Source organism: Canis lupus, chromosome 21, assembly GCF_048164855.1.
Source record: "Canis lupus baileyi chromosome 21, mCanLup2.hap1, whole genome shotgun sequence".
Lineage (NCBI taxonomy): Eukaryota > Metazoa > Chordata > Mammalia > Carnivora > Canidae > Canis > Canis lupus.
Genome location: NC_132858.1, coordinates 42,555,552 through 42,572,581, shown reverse-complemented (window position 1 = coordinate 42,572,581; position 17,030 = coordinate 42,555,552). Strand labels below are relative to the sequence as shown.

The 17,030-nt window shown below is 37.1% G+C and overlaps 2 long non-coding RNA genes across 4 annotated transcripts in view; one reads left to right on the top strand and one right to left on the bottom strand.

Annotated features, from left to right (window-relative positions):
- Positions 1-17,030, top strand: part of LOC140613081 (uncharacterized) — a 412,316-nt gene that overhangs the window by 227,529 nt on the left and 167,757 nt on the right. The window lies entirely within an intron of this gene.
- Positions 5,573-16,740, bottom strand: LOC140613080 (uncharacterized). The gene is made up of 3 exons (XR_012014200.1): positions 15,736-16,740; positions 10,333-10,435; positions 5,573-7,259 (listed from the first exon to the last, which is right to left on the bottom strand). It is a non-coding gene; the product is annotated as an uncharacterized lncRNA (long non-coding RNA).

Here is a 17,030-nt window from a genome sequence, read left to right as displayed (position 1 = left end):
CTGTCTGGTAATAGAGAAGCCCAAAATTGTTCCATTCCTATGCTACCTTGGGAAGCAGGTGGACTGGCCTTCCGTACAGACCTTATGAGGCCCTCCAGCTGTCAGTAAGAGTGTCCCTGTGTCCCCCCCACCCCCAACTTGGCTGATTGCCAAAACATTTAGTTTTGTATGTTACTATCATTGGCTAGCCCTAGTCCAAGGATACATCATTAATGTTATCTCAAACTTATGGAAGATCAATAATTGTCAAGGGTGTAGTTGTGAGAAGTAGTGGGTTTTTAAAGATTTTATTTATTCAGAGAGAGAGAGAGAGAGAGAGAGAGAGAGGCAGAGACACAGGCAGAGGGAGAAGCAGGCTCCATGCAGGGAGCCCGATGCGGGACTCGATTGATCCCGGGTCTCCAGGGTCACACCCTGGGCTGAAGGTGCTAAACCGCTGAGCCACCTGGGCTGCCCGAGAAGTAGTGTTTTAAGGAGGATTACCTGAAGGAAATACACTCTTCACACTGTGAACTTTATCCTTGGGTTAACAGACCCTCAGGGAACAGCTGACCTGGACCACGAAGCTATGGCTTCCCACCTGGCTAGTTTGACTGAGCCCCCATGTATATACCACTCTAAGGAGTAGCGTAGGAAGCAGCATCAAGATACTTGATGATGCACTAATTCAAGTGGTTTTAGAGAAACTATTCACGGTGTTTTAGGATTCCTCCTGCATTAACTAGAATTCCAGAATGCATATTTATTTGCACACTCCCTCCCACCACTCCCCCACCCCAGTCCCTGAGGCCCCAAGTCCCAGTCCTTGCAGGGAGGTAGAGGAGCTTTTGGCCTTAACCTTCTCTAGGGTGATGTACCAGGTGGAGAAGCCTGGAGGAGTTTCTTCAGGTTAAGTGGGCTGTGCTGATCGTGGTTCTTTTGCACTGGAAGGGGGACCCCACCATTTAACTAGTTTAGGTAGTCAACAACCATGACTCTGCAGGTTTACTGCAGGGGTTTTATTAGCATCATGAGACTGTGTTAATGAGACTTCAGAGCTTTAACTGACCCTTAACACTTTAGGGACAGATGCTGCACCCTGAGGTTACAGTGAGAGGGTCACTTTCACATAATTTGACAGTGCTGTCTAATGGCCAATTCAAAGATCTGTCTTTAGCGCCTAAGTTGCTGCTAGTAATTCAGCTGCTGTTTAACACAGGCAATTATTGCATCATTTCACACATTGAAACCCAACGCTCAGCCCTAGTGGTTATTGCATCAGCTCAGAACAACCTGCTCTTCCAATCAATTAAACTCACTGCGCTTGAACACAAGTTGCCTGCCAGTCACACTTAAAATCACCACCTCAGCAGTTCATTTCACAATGAACTGCCAAAATGAAATGACCTCCCCAAAATTAATCAGTACCTTCCTTGGGGCAAACTGGCCTTGAAAGAGATTTTCCAGGGTCTTGTGGGAACAGATCTATTGCATGTCTCTCCTCACCCCTTCCCCCAGGGAGAAAATCGTCTCAGGTCTCTGTTCCAGGAATAGTTGTGCTACTCTCTAGCTGAAGTTTGTTTTTGTCCTAGGACACTATGGATGATGAAACTGGTTGTGTTTACTGTTTTCTCCCCTTTATTTATTTTTTTGTTATACCAGTAATGCATGCTCATTCTAGGAAAAATCAGAATACAGAGCTATGCAAAATGAAAAATAAATAAAATAATCACCACACCAATGCTATCATAGCCAAAATGTCAGTTACCCTTCTAGTCTTTTGTGCTTTCTCTTTGTTTTTTGTTTTAAGATATTATTTATTTATTAGAGAGCACAAGCAGGGAGATTGGCAAGCAGAGAGAAGGAAAAGCAAGCTCCCTGCTGAGCAGAGAGCCCAATGCAAAGCTCAATCCCAGAACCCTGAGATCACGACCTGAGCCAAAGGCAGATGCTTAACCGACTGAGCCCCCCAGATGCCCCTCATGCTTTCTCTTTGAATTAGCTGTTAGATTCAGATACAAATCCCAATTGAAATGAGGATTTAATATATAACTGTGGAGAAAAGATGTAGGATATAATAAATGGTACTGGCTCTCAATTTGGAAGAAAATAAAAATGGATTCCTACCTCATACTACATGGAAAAGTCCACTTCAAATAGATTATATATTTAAATATAAAATAATATAGCAATAAAGGGATTGTTTAAAAATCTGGTAGGCTATGTGAATACTCTGAGGGTGGGAAAGACCCTTTCAGAAGCTATAAAAGATAGCATCATTATAGTTAATTTTTAAAATTGTAAAATCAATAGATAAAGTACATTTGCAATATAATAGAAGGTTTATATCTCTAATATAAACTCTTAAATTTGAGGAGAAAACTAGATGATGAAAGATACTCAAGATACAAATGAACAGTTCACTGAAAATAAATTCAAATGGCTAACATGCCAATAAACATATGAGAGGATGCTTAGATTCACTAGTTGTCAGAGAGACACAAATTAAAGTTAATGATAAATATCATTTTATACTTAGACTGGCATAAAGAGCCATAATACCATATGTTGGTGGCAGGAGAGGATGGGGGGATGTACTCTGATACTTCGCTGGTGAAATGTGATGTTGCTAAAATATTCTGAGAAAGAAATTTGACAACAAACATTTGTCAATTAAAATAAAAATTATATAAATAAAATAAAAATTATACGTATCCCTTGACCTAGCAGTTGAATACCTAAGAGTGTAGCCCAAGAAATACAAGCAGTTCTAAGGCTCATGTCTAAGGAGGTTTACTCCAGCATTGTGTTAGAGGGAAAAAACAGGGCACGCTCATCAACAGAGTAGTAGCTTAATAATTTATGATATGTCTCACACAAAGGAATAGGTTTGCAATCAATAAAGAAAGGAATTAAAACTACACCAGACAACGTGGTGGAAATTCTCATAAGATAATATTGAGCAAAGTACATAAAACGATTCTATTTTTGAGGGAAAAGAATTGACAGAAGTGTGTACATGTATCTGAATGAGATGACAATTACAGAGAGCAGTAAGGAAGGATACATATTAGGTTGTAAAAATTGGTTACCTTGGTGAAGGGAAAGGAAGGTGATATGATAAAGAAGAATAAAAGTTGAAAAGGGACAAGGGAGGTAGAGCCAAATTTAGGGGAAAAAAATAAAATACTTCACTAAAAATGAGACTCCATGCATGTGATCATATTTATGCTTTTATATAAAGTTCTATGTATGTGGTTTAAGGGTTGAATTGTTTCCCTAAAAGAAGATATGGGGGATCCCTGGATGGCTCAGTGGTTTAGTGCCTGCCTTTGGCCTAGGGCGTGGTCCTGGAGACCTGGGATCGAGTCCCACATTGGGCTCCCTGCATGGAGCCTGCTTCTCTCTCTGCCTGTGTCTCTGCCTCTCTCTCTCTCTTTCTCATAAATAAATAAAATCTTAAAAGAAAAAAAAAAAAAGGTAGAAAGTTCCAACCCCCAGCACCTTGGAATGTGACTTTATTTGGAAAGTCTTTACCAAGGTACTCAAATCCACATGGGGTCATGAGGGTGGGTCCTGATTGAATTTGACTGGTGTCCTTATAAAAAGGAGAAATTTTGACACAAAGTCAGACACACATACAGGGAAGATGATATGAAGACACACAAGGAGAACACCGTGTGAAGGGAGAGGATTGGAGTGATTTACCCGCAAGCCATGGAATGGCAAAGGTTGCTGACTAACCACAGGGAGAGGCAAGCAAGGAGTCCCCTAGATGTTTCAGAAGGAGCAGGACCCTACCAACCCCTTGATTTCACAGTACTAGCCTCCAGAACTGAGTTGACACAATCTTGTTTTAAGCCACCTAGTTTGTGGTACTTTGTTATGGCAGATCTAAGAAATGAATACAATGTGTATACGTATAAAAGAAAATCAAATAGCAGATTTTTAACCTCCTGTAAGGCAGTAAAGAAACCCTGTAAGTTCAGAGCCATATTTATATCTCAATCCCTTAAGTAGCATTACCATACTGATTTTAGTCCTATTCTACAGTCTAGTCCTAGTCCAGTTCTATTCTTCATTTATACAAACATCTTGGTGTCCATGTGAACTTACTTTTGGAACATGGAGCTGTGGATTTATGTCGGACCTATAGCCGTGGGTTTGATGACCTAGTTGAGCCATACACACTAAAGGAAACTAACCAAGGTGAGAGGAGATAAAGATGTGCGATGAGGAGACCACATAGCCCTTTATCATTTGAGAACCACTCCTGACCTTTTTCCTTAAGCTAATTTGGGTGGATGTCTGGATTTTGGGACCAAAGTTAAGAACCACAGGAAGTTCATGGTGGCCAAAGGACAAATGGTTGCATGTGGAATTCTGAATTCAAGTGTTCAGTTGTGTGGTCCAAGGATGGAGTCCCTCCTATCCTTAATCAGTGCACACTACCATTGACAGTTGCATAGTGGGTCCAAATTCTGTATCTGCAATTTTGATCTTTTGATGTAAAGATAATTTAAAGACAGCAAAGTCGTATGTAAGAACTTAAATTCTCAGAGATTGAAATTAGGAAGAACCAACATATAAGAGATGGAACCAACGTATAAGAGATGGAATCAGTGATCCGTAGTATTCCCCTACTCCCCACTAAAGAAATTGTTTAATGAAAAGATGTAGGAATTCAGGTAGCTGAGGGCAAATTGCATGAGCAAGAATATCTCAGTAGAAGGCTGGTGTCCCATGGAATTTGGGAAAGAGGATGGGAAGATAGAATGTATCGGTGTACCTTTAATACCGAGGGGAGGGCGGAGCCCCAACTGTACGGGCCACTCACTTGGTTTTGGGATGTGCCCATAGTGGAAAGGGAGGCAGCATTCTGACTGGTAATACTTGAGGGTACCTAGCATTAATACCATCAAGAAAAACCCTCTTGCTTAGACTCGATGCTCATCCAACAACCTTCTGAGTGTAAGTCTTCTCTGCAAGTAGACTTCTCTGTGGGGAGGATATTTTGAGTTTTTACAAGCTTTCACAGGGATATTGCCCACTGGGAAATTGTATCTTCTCTGAAAAGGAATAAATGATGGGCCACTTTATGTCAGCCTCTGTTGAATAAGTCCCCTGAGTCCACTTGTGCAGGTAAATTGAAAACACGGTTTCTGGCGAGCTCTCTAGATAACAGCTCCAAGGCATTCTTGTTTTATTAACTGTATCAACTAGCAGATGAGTGTTTGATTGTAAGTACCCAAAGGAAGACGTGGTTATCTTGATGCAAAATCCAGGCAGTGTTGACTTGGAGTATGTGTGTTTATGGACATGTGCTCTGATGTTGAGTTGGCTAACTGGGAACCATATTGGGGGAAGGAGACAAAATTCTGCGTGAGTTCTGGTCATCAATCTTAGTACTGCTTTCCCACAAACCTAGTAGATGACATGAGTCACCAAACAAAACTCTGCATTTAAATTTTGCCTTTTGGCTAAAATGGGATAGATCAAGGTCAACAAAATAAAAATTTTTCCCCAGACCAACACCCTCCTTACTGGCTAAGAATCAGGTTACTCGTTGGTTTGTAAGTTCTCCTAAATAGATAAACCCCAGATATCCTGAACCATAACCACTGCTACAAAATCAGAAGCCCGGATTATAGTTTAATTAGCTAATTAAGCTTAAATGGTTTACTTGTGTGCCAAAAGCAGTGATCACTTACTGCAGGCTGAGTATGACCTGCTTGGCACAGACATCCAACTGTTCTCAGCCCCACAACTCTTGATCCCATTCAACATCCAAATTCAACCTGTTCTTGGACAACTTTAGCTCTGAATATCTTTCCCTGGGTCTTCCCAGTCCACTCTTGAGTTATGGTTATGCCAACCGAGATGTGGTTCAGCTTTTCCTTTTTATAGCAGTTTGTTTCTTTTTGGAACTGACTTGGGGAGGTCACTGAGCTGAGAGGTCACTCTCCTCTTTTTAGAAATTTCTCTGTGGTAAAGTTAAACCGTATATTTTCTAATTCTGGACTCTCTGCTTACTTAGGTGGATTTTCTGCTTCTCTTTAGGGACTGTGGGGCAGCAACTGCCATCCTTTGAATCCAAATGTGTTAGATCACAAAGGACCTTCCTCAAAGGACCCAGAGAAAGGCGAGTTTTAAGAGCTCTGGTGGAAATGGTCTGGCAAGTGTTCAAATTAGAGCCAAACTGTAATTTTCATTAAATGGTAAAAAGAGAGGAATAGTTGAAACCAATATCTGGAAAGGCTTCATCTTGGTATTAAGTCTCCTTAGGCTGTTTATGGTTCTCAGGAGATGCTGTGCTCACTGTTTTGACATTTAAGGAAGAGTAATGTGCCTGACTGGCAATAGGTTCCAGGCTGACTAGATGCAAGCATTCTGCAATTCTGATCCAAAGCCAGGGTTTTGATGTAATATGAAAAGATTAAAGAGTGGGCGCCTTAGTGTTCCCTGGATAACTGATTTGCAGGTTAAACTGTTTGTTTATTCTCGGCTTTCTGAGATTTGTCTAGAGAGGTGATGTGACTGTGGATTTCACGTACATCGTCTTTTTGGTTTAATTTCATGGTTAACCCTTTGAAAGGGCATGTTAAAAATAGAGCAAGTACAACCATTGAGAGTAATGCTGGCAGCCACATTATTACAGGAAGAAGAAATGATAGTTCTCTAAAAATGAAGCAGAATACAGGTTTTCCTTTTTTCCAAGTGCTGGTGTCATTCTGCAGAGAAAACAATGGAGCGGACATCCTGATGGGAAACACACTGGGGTTCCCTGAACTGACTCAGACTAGGTATAACCTTGGTATCAAGAAGCCACAATTGGGTGGAGAAATGTCTCAGGACACTGGCTAAATAGGGTAGGGCTGGAAGGGACTAGTTAGGGCCTCACCTGCCCACATACAGCTCGCCCTTGGTAAAAATGCTGCCTTGTGGAGTGGGGGGTGGGCACATCCTGTTCCTAGGAACTCCCTCACAGCCTCAGGTGGAATGATCCAAGCTGGGTTGGCTGCTGGGTATGTGATATGATTGAGGTGTGAAGCCCCCAATTCCTGACCTTCTCCTAGCTCATCTTGTCTTCAATCTCCCACCTCCCTCCACCCCAGATTCTTCTTATCACCACATACAGAAACACTGGCACGTTGTTTCTTGATTTCCAATATTCTCTCTAGTTATTAAGTCCTTGTTTGCTGCTGGCCCAATTCCTTGACTTAGATAATCCATTGCCCCATCTTCCCTGCACACATGTCCTTCTCCAAAGAGAGAGGAACCTGTGAAGAAAGGAAGAGGGAAGGAAGGAACGGGGGAAAGGATGAAAAGAATTATGGTTACCACGTGGCTCTTTCTATTCTCCAGAAACTTGGTTCATTAATTACGGACTTTAACAAACATTTTTATAACCTTTATTATGTGGTAGATGCTATTTTAAGTGCTGTGAGTTAATTTATTTTTTTTATAAATTTATTTTTTATTGGTGTTCAATTTGCCAACATATAGAATAACACCCAGTGCTCATCCCGTCAAGTGCCCCCCTCAGTGCCCGTCACCTAGTCACCCCCACCCCCCACCCACCTCCCTTTCTACCACCCCTAGCTGTGAGTTAACTTTTTAAAGCAAAGTAAAAACAACTATGATGATATACTTTGTGAGGTAGATTCTGTTATTTTCTCATTTTACAGGAAAGGAAGCAGAGTTGAGCCAAATGCTCAAGGTCATGGCTAGGAAGAGCCAGCTTCCAGCCCAGACAGTTTGGTTCTGGCTCCTTCTCTTATCCACTTCATTCTGCTGCCTCTTCTTTCTGGTATTTTAGTTTTTAAGAATTTAACCTAAACACTTTATGACTATGTGAATAATAAATTTTTACTGTCAGAAATTAGGAAAGGAGATAAAGGATAAAGAAGGAAAAGATAACTCCAATAACTCCGACCTCCAAAAACTATGGTTAACATTCTCATATTTGTAGTCTTTTCTCTAGGAGATATTTGTCCGTGTATGGAGATTATATTACATGAATAATTTCATTTCCTATTTTTTCCTTAAAGACATATAATAAGCATTTTCTAGTGGCCACCAAACACTTTTATTTTCACCAAACACTTTTTAAAACAAAGTTTTAAAATAACTACTAGACATTTGAATTGTGCTACGTTTTTACTCATAAATCTATATGTGTTTTGGTTTATTCTTTTTTTTTTAAAGATACTGTGTTAAGACTATTTGATTACAAAAAAAAAATCAAATTTGTAAATAAAGAGAAAACTATTCAGTTTATAAGTCCATCAAGGATTGCTGGGCATCCTTCCTATGCTGCGCTGTAAGAAGCTGAAGGTATGATGGTGAACAAGAGCTGTTTTTTTCCTTCAAGGAGCTTACATTCTGGTGTAGTAGATGAATATCACATAAAGTGTTAAGAAAGAAAAAGAATCCCTTAGCCCCCCGCCAAGAGATAACCACCACTTACAGTTAGGTAACCTTTCTAATATTTATTATATAAACATATAATTTTAAACATGAATGGGATTGCATTGCTGATGGCTTTATATCCTGGTTTCCCCCCAGCAGTACCACTTGCCATCATTCAATATGGTCAAAAATTATACTGTTAATGGTAGCATAGTTTTCCATTTTTTTGTGTGAAACATAATTCAATCATAATTCAAAATATGTTTTGAATTCATAATTCAAACATAATTCAATCTTCCTTCTGTTGTGAAATGTTCAGATTGTTTTCAGTGTTTTGAATTACAAACAATGCTTCAATGAATATACCTAAAGCCCTTTATAAAATTTCTGAAGCTCAGGTTTTCAGCTTATAGATAATAAACATGTTTAAGACCTTTAATATAAAAAAATACACCACAGCAAGGCTGAATATTTTTCATTCTCACCAGGACCATATGAGGATATACCTTTACTGTGTTTTTATTCATACTGTCTATTATAATTAAAAAAATGAATCTTTGACAACACTTTAATTCCCATTTCAGTTGGAATATATTCAAACCCTGATAAAGGCAAATATTTTTTTCACAAGATTATTGACTATCTGTGTATCTTTTTTTGGTGATTTTGCTTGTTTTCCCCACGTTTTTCTATTAGTGCTTTTTTCTCAAACTGATTTGTAAAATTTCTTGTCACTTTCTCTTTAATTGATAATCATATATTGGATACAGAGGCAGTTGTGTAAGTTAAAGACTGCTGTGTTCCTTGGCTCATGCCTGCCCTCCTCCAGTTTCAAAGCCAGCAGCCACTGGCATCTGTCTGAACGTTCTTCCATAGTTAAATTCTCTCTCTCTGATTCTCCTCTTCTGCCCTCCCCCCTCTTCTACTCCTTTTTTTTCCCCCCTTCTACTCCTAATGATCCTTGTCATTGTGCTGGGCCTCCTGATCAACTGATTAGCTCACTTAGTTCCATCTGCAGTTAATACTCACATAGGAATTACATCTTTATCAATTTATCTTTTTTTATGTATTTCAAGTACATTGCAGAGGTCAGTATACTTCACCCTAAACACTTCAGCATAAGTTTCATAAAGTGGACATTTATTATTTATTTACACCTTTTAAAAAGTTTTTTTTTTTAAACCACAAAACTGAATTTCCCAGGAAGAGCAGAGAATTGGAATCTGGGATAAGCAAGTTACAGCAAAACCATATGGAAATCCTCAGTTTAAAAAAAAAATTGTAATTTTTATATACAAGAAAATGCACAAATTTAAAATATGCATTTTCTTTTTTTTTTTAAGATTTATTTATTTATTCATTCAGAGAGAGCGAAGAGAGAGGTAGAGACACAGGCAGAGAGAGAAGCAGGCTCTATGCAGGAAGCCCGATGTGGGACTGGATCCTGGTTCTCCAGGATCACACCCCGGGCTGCAGGCGGCGTTAAACCACTGCGCCACCGGGGCTGCCCCAAAATATGCATTTTCTGAATTGAACAAATGCATACACTTGTGTAACCCAAAATCCAATCAAGAAATGAAATGTTAACATTGCCTGTCATGTCCATTCCCAACCACTGTTCTAAGGTTTTTTGTTGTTGTTGTTTTTTGTTTTTTTTGGTATTATAGATAAGTTTTGCCTATTCTATTTTTTTAATTTAGTTTTATTGAAGTTCAATTTGTCAACATATAGCATAACACCCAGTGCTCATCCCATCAAGTGCCCCCCTCAGTTTTTCCTATTCTAAATCTTTTTTAAATGGAGTTATTCAGCATGCACTTTTATGTAAGACTTCTTTCACTCAGCTTTTAAAAAATTACTATTTTTAGTATCAATAGTTCATTCCTTTTTATTGTTAATATTTCATTGTGCTGAATATACTATTGCCCAATTGATGCATACCAGATTTCAGTTCTTGGTTCTATAAATGAATTCTTGCACAAGTCTTCTGTGGGCACATGTTTTTATTCCTCTTGAGCAAATATCCAGAAGTAGAATTAATGAACTATTGAGAAAGTATATATTTAGTTTTAGAAGAAACTGTTAAAAAAAAACTTGTATTATTTTACACTTTCACCAACAATATGTAAGAGTTCCAGTTGCTCTAAATCCCCAGCAACATTTGATGCTGTCAGTGTCTTTAATTTTAGCCATTTCAGTGGGCGTGCCATTTGTGGTTTTAGTTTGCATTTCGCTGATGACTAGCATTGGGCATTTTTTCATGTACATATTAGTCATTCATATCTTTCTTTGTGAGTGTATGTTTAAATCTTATGCTCAGTTTTACTGTTTTTTTTTATAGTTTTAAATATTAACTTGATTTGTATCTCATTGGTTTTTTAGTAGATGGTTTGAAATAAAAATTGTTTCCAAATATTGAACTTTCCAATATATTGCCCCAATGTATTTTCAAAATTATCCTTTATATTTTCACTGACGTGAAATGCTATCTTTATTACACTATCAGATATACTGGGCTTGTTTCACAACTATTCTTTATATTATAATGCCCATTCTTTCACTGTTACAGCATAATTTTACTTGTTGTGGACTTAGAATACACATTAAAAGTTGGTGGCACAAACTCACCTTCCTTGTTCTTCTCCCTTTTTCTGTGTTTTCTTACATATTCTTTTCCATTTATTTTTCCAAATGAACTTTACAATCACTTAGCTACATAATTTTATATCTCATTGTGATTTCGACAGGAAAACTTTCACACTTACCAATTGATTTTAAAGAAACTGCCCTTATCTATTTTGCTTTACCATCTAGGAACATAACTTTCTCCATTTATTCAAGTTTTCTTTAATTTTATTGAGTAAATTAAATAAAATGTACTTTGTTTTTTTATATTTTGTATTTGTTTTGGTATTGTGAGACTTCTGTTTTAGATCTCTAATTTTTCTTCTTTTTGTAAATTTTTTTGATATTTCTATCCTTAAAAGACATCACCAGCCACAAACCAAACCAACAGACTAACATGTTTTAATAGACATATCTCAGAACTTGGCTCATCAAGGCCTATTGATTAACCAAAGTGTTATGGGAGAAAACTTTCTAGATAAATAAGGCCATAGATACTAGGTGGGGTCTAGTCCATAGTATTCTATCTGTGGGGATGCCCTGTCCCTTAAAAGCTATTGACACTCCAGAAACTAAGCAGATTACTAGCCTGGCCTTATGTTACAGTCTAAGTCTTTGTAGACTCATGATCTTTAAGGTTTCTTCTGTCTCTGAAGGATAGCGGTCCTTTATCAGTGGTTCTCAGCCCTGGCTATGCCAAAGAATCTGTTTCAATCGGTTTGGGAATTGAGAAACATCTGTATTATTTTACAAGTTTTATTGAGATACAATTGACACAAAACATTGTATTAGTCCATGGTGTACAATAAAATGCTTTGATCACATATATATCATGAAATGATCACCTCGATAAATTTAATATCAGCTCACATAGTTACAAAATGTTTCTTATAATGAGAACTTTTAAGATTTATTTTCTTAGCAACTTTCAAATATACAAGGCATTATTGTTAATTAGACACCATACTCTACAGTATATCCCCAGGATTTACTTATTTTACAACTGAAAGTTTATACCTTCTAACCACACTTACCCACTTCCCCCACCCCCCATCCCCCACGTCTGACAACCACCAATCTAAGAGTTCAATTTTTTAGATTCCAGTTTTTAAAAGTGAGACCATACAATATTTGTCTTTCTCTGTCCAATTTATTTTACTTAGCATAACACCCTCAGGGGCCATCCATGTTGTTGAAAATGGCGATTTCCTTCTTTTTATGGCTGAATAATAGTCCTCTCGTGTGTGTGTGTGTGTGTGTGTGTGTGTGTGTGTGTGTATCACATTTTCTTTATCCATTTATTCATTGATGAACACTGGGGATAATTCCAAAATAGGCTATGGTAAATAATGCTGCAATGAACATGAAGAGGTAGATATCTTTTTGAGATATTTTGTTTCCTTTGGTTATATGCCCAGAAGTGGCATAGCTAGATCATAAGATATTCTCTTTTTAGTTATTTGAGGAACTTCCATACCCTTCCATAGTGGCTGCACTAATTTACATTTCCATCAAAAGTGTGCAAGCGTTCCTTTTTCTCTACATTCTCACCAACACTTGTTATTTCCTGTATTTTTGATGATATTCTAATAGATGAGAGCTGATAGCTTATTGTAGTTTTATTTGAATTTCTCTGATGACTAGGGATGTTGAGCACCTTTACAAGTACTGTTGGCCATTTGTATGTCATCTTTAGTAAAATGCCTACTCAAGTCCTCTGCCTATTTTTAATCTTATTATTACTACCAAGTTTTTTCTATGAGTTCTTTGTATAGTTTAACTATTAACGCTTTATCATTTGCAAACATTTTCTCCTATTCAGTAGGTTACTTTTTCACTTTGTTGATGATTTCCGCTGCTGTGTGGAGCTTTTAAGTTTGACGTAGTCCCACTTGTTTATTCCTGTGTTTTTTTGTTTTTGTTTTTGTTTTTGCCTTTGCTTTTGATATCAGTTCTAAAAAACTCGTTGGCAGGACCAGTGTCAAAGATCCTAACCCCAATTTTTTTTTCTAGGAGTTTTATGCCTTCAGGTCCTGTGTTCAAGTCTTTAATCCATGTGTTCATTTTGTAAGACAAAGGTCCAATTTCCAATTTCATTTTTTTTTCAATTTCGTTTTTTTATCTGTTGCTATCCAGGTTCCCAACACCATTTATTGAAAAGACTATCCTTTATCCATTGTATATTCTTGGCCCCTCTGTCAAAAATTAACTTACCATGTAAGCATGGGTTTATTTCTAGGCTATTTCATTAATTTATCTGTTTTTATGCTAATATCACATTGTTTTGATTACTAAGACTTTGTAATATAGTTAAAAATCAAGAAATGTGATATATCTATCTTTGTTCTTCTTTCTTATAATTGCTTTGGCTATTTGGGGTCTTTTGTGGGTCCGTAAAATTTAAATTTTTTTTTCTGTTATTGTGAAAAATGGCATTGGAATTTTGTTAGGGATTGCACTGAATCTATAGATTGCTTTGGGTAGCATGTACATTTTAACAATGTTCTTTCAATTCACGAACACGGAATCTTTCTATTTACTTGTGTTGTCTTCCATTTCTTTCATCAATATCTTGTAGTTTTAATTGTATAGATCTGTCACTTTCTTTTTCTTTTTTTTTTTTTGATCTGTCACTTTCTTGGTTAAATTTACCATACGTATTTTATTATTTTTGATGCAGTTGACAATACGATTGTGTCCTTAATTTCTCTTTCCAAGTGTTTGTTATTAGTGTATAGAAATGCAACAAGTTTTCATATGTTTATTTTTATATCCTGTAACTTTACTGAACTCATTTATCCTAACAAGGTTCCTTTGGTAAAGTCTTTAAGCTTTTATTTATATAATATGTCATCTGCAAATAGTAACATTTTACTTCCTCCTTTCCACCTGGATGCCTTTCATTGTATTCATTCGTTCATTTACTTATTTATTACTTACTTTTGCCTAACTCTTCTGGCTAGAACTTTCCATACTATGTTGAATAAAAGTGAGGGAGAGTACGTATCCTGTTCTTGTTCCTGATCATAGAGGAAAAGCTTTTAGGTTTTCAGTGTTGAGAATGTTGTTAGCTGTAGACCTGTCATATGCTGGTCTTTATTATGTTCTTCTATGATAGTTTGTTGAGAAGTCTTATCATGAATAGATGTTGATTTTGTCAAATGCTTTTTCTGCATCTGATGAAATGACCCTATAATTTACCCTTCATTTTGTTTTGTGGTGTATTACAATGATTGATTTGCAGATGCTGAACCATCTTTGCATCCCAAGATAAATCTCACCTGATCGTAGTATATGACCTTTTTAACGTATTGTTCAATTCAATTTGACAATATTTTGTTGAGTATTCTTTCATTTATGTTCATTACAGATATTGGCCTGTAATTCTCTCTCTTTTTAAGAGTGCCTTTGTTTGGGTTGGTGTCAAGGTAATGCTGGCCTTGTAAAATGAATTTGGAAGTGTTCTCTCCTCTTCTGTTTTTTGGAAGAGTTTGAATAGGATTGTTATTAATTCTTTAAGCATTAGTTAGAAGTCACCAGTGAAGCCATCTGGTTCTGGACTTTTGTTTGTTGGAAGGTTTTTGATTACTAATTCAATTTCCTTACTAGGAATTGGTCTATGCAGATTTTCGATTTCTTCATTATTTAATTTTGAAAGACTATGTTTTCCTAAGAATTTATCCATTTCTTCCAAGTTGCCTAATTTGTGTCATATAATTTTTGCAGTAATCTCCAAAGATCCTTTGTATTTCTATGTTGTCAGTTGTAACTTCTCTTTCATTTCTGATTTTCTGAGTCCTCTTTTTTTGTGTGTGTTAATATAGGTGTAGCTTTGTCATTTTTTTTTCTTTTCAAAGAATTAGCTCTTTAGTTTCATTGATCTTTTCTATTGTCTTTTTGGCCTTTATTTCCATGCTGATTTTATTATTCCTATCCATTTACTAACTTTGGACTTTGTTCTTCTTTTTCTTGTTTCTTTAAGGTGTAAAGTTAGACTTTTAAAGAGTTTCTTGTTTCTTGAGGTAAGTCTGTATTGCTATGAACGTCCCTTTTAGAATTGCTTTCCTACATTCATAAATTTTGCCATGTGATTTTTCTGTTTTCATTCATAGATATTTTTTACTTCTCCTTTGATTTCTTTGATGACCCATTGGTTGTCGAGTAGCATTTTTTGTTTTTTAGTCTCTACATTTTTGTTTTTTCTAGTTTACTTCTTGTTACTAACTTCTAGTTTCATACTATTGTGATCAGAAAAGGTGCTTGATATGATTTTCATTTTATTGAATTCATTCAGACTTAAACTTTTTTTAATTCAATTAACCAGCATATAGTACATCCTTAATTTCAGGTGTAGTGCTCAATAATCTATCAGTTGCATATAACACCCAGTGGCCATTACATCACATTCCCTCCTAATGCCCAATCACCCAATTACTATATCCTCTACCTACCACCCCTCCAGCATCCCTTAGTTTATTTCCTATATGTAAGCGTCTTTTATGGTTTCTCTCTCTCTCTGATGACTCCCATTCAGTTTTATCTCCCTTCCCCTTTGATCCTCTACACTGTTTCTTATACTCCACATATGAGTGAAACCATACTTAAATTGTCTTTCTCTGACTTATTTCAGTTAGCATGATACCCTCCAGGTCCATCCACAACAATGTAAATGGTAAGTATTCATCTTTTCTGATGACTGAGTAATATATATATACACACCACATCTTTATCCATTCATCTGTTGATGGATATCTCAGCTCTTTCCACAGTTTGGGTATTGTGGACATGGCTGCTATAAACATTGGGGTGCAAGTGCTTCTTCAGTCACTATGTCTGTATATTGGGGGTAAATACCAAGTAGTGCAATTGCTGGGTCATAGAGTAGCTCTATTTTTAACTTCTTAAGGAATGTCCATACCATTTTCCAGAGTGGCTATACCATCTTGCGTTCCCACCAACAGTGCAAGAGGGTTCTCCTTTCTCCTCATCCTTGCCAACATTTTTTGTTTCCTGTCTTGTTACTTTCAGCCATTCTGACTGGTGTAAGGTGGTATCTCATTGTGGTCTTGATTTGTGTTTCCCTGATGCCAAGTGATATGGAGCATTTTTCCATGTGTCTGTTGGCCACTTGTATACCTTCTTTGGAGAAATGTCTGTTCATACCTTCTGCCCATTTCTTGACTGGCTCGTTTGTTTCTTGAGTGTTGAGTTTGGTAAGTTCTTTATAGATCTTGGATACTAGCCCTTTATCTGATATATCATTTGCAATATCTTCTACCATTCTAGAGTTGCCTTTTAGTTTTGTTGATTGCTTCCTTCGCTGTATAGAAGCTTTTTATCTTAATGAAGTTCCAAGATAAAATTTGTTTTTGTTTCCCTTGCCTTTGGAGACATGTCTAGCAAGAAGTTGCTGCGGCCGAGGTTGAAGAGGCTGCTGCCTGTGTTCTTCTCTAGCATTTTGATGGATTCTTATCTCACATTTAGGTCTTTCATCCATTTTATCTTTGTGTATGGTGTAGGTAAATGGTCCAGTTTCATTCTTCTACATGTGGTTGTCCCATTTTCCTACCACTGTTTATTGAAGAGACTTTTCCCATTGGACATTCTTTCCTGCTTTGTTGTAGAATAGTTGACCATAGAGTTGAGGGTCCATTTCTGAGTTTTCTATTCTGTTCCACTGATCTATGTGTTTGTTTTTGTGCCAGTACCATACTGTCTTGATGATCACAGCTTTGTAATAGAGCTTGAAGTCAGGCATTGTGATGTCACCAGCTTTGGTTTTCTCTTTCAACATTCCTTGGGCTATCCGGGGTCCTTCTAGTTACATACAAAGTTTATGATTATTTGTTCCAGCTCCTTGAAAAATGTCTATGGTATTTTGATAGGGACTGCATTGAATGTATAGATTGCTCTGGGTAGCATAGACATTTTAACAATAATTATTCTTTCAGTCCATGAACATGGAATGTTTTTCCGTAAGTGTTAGGTAGTTTTTAGAGTATATATCCTTTACC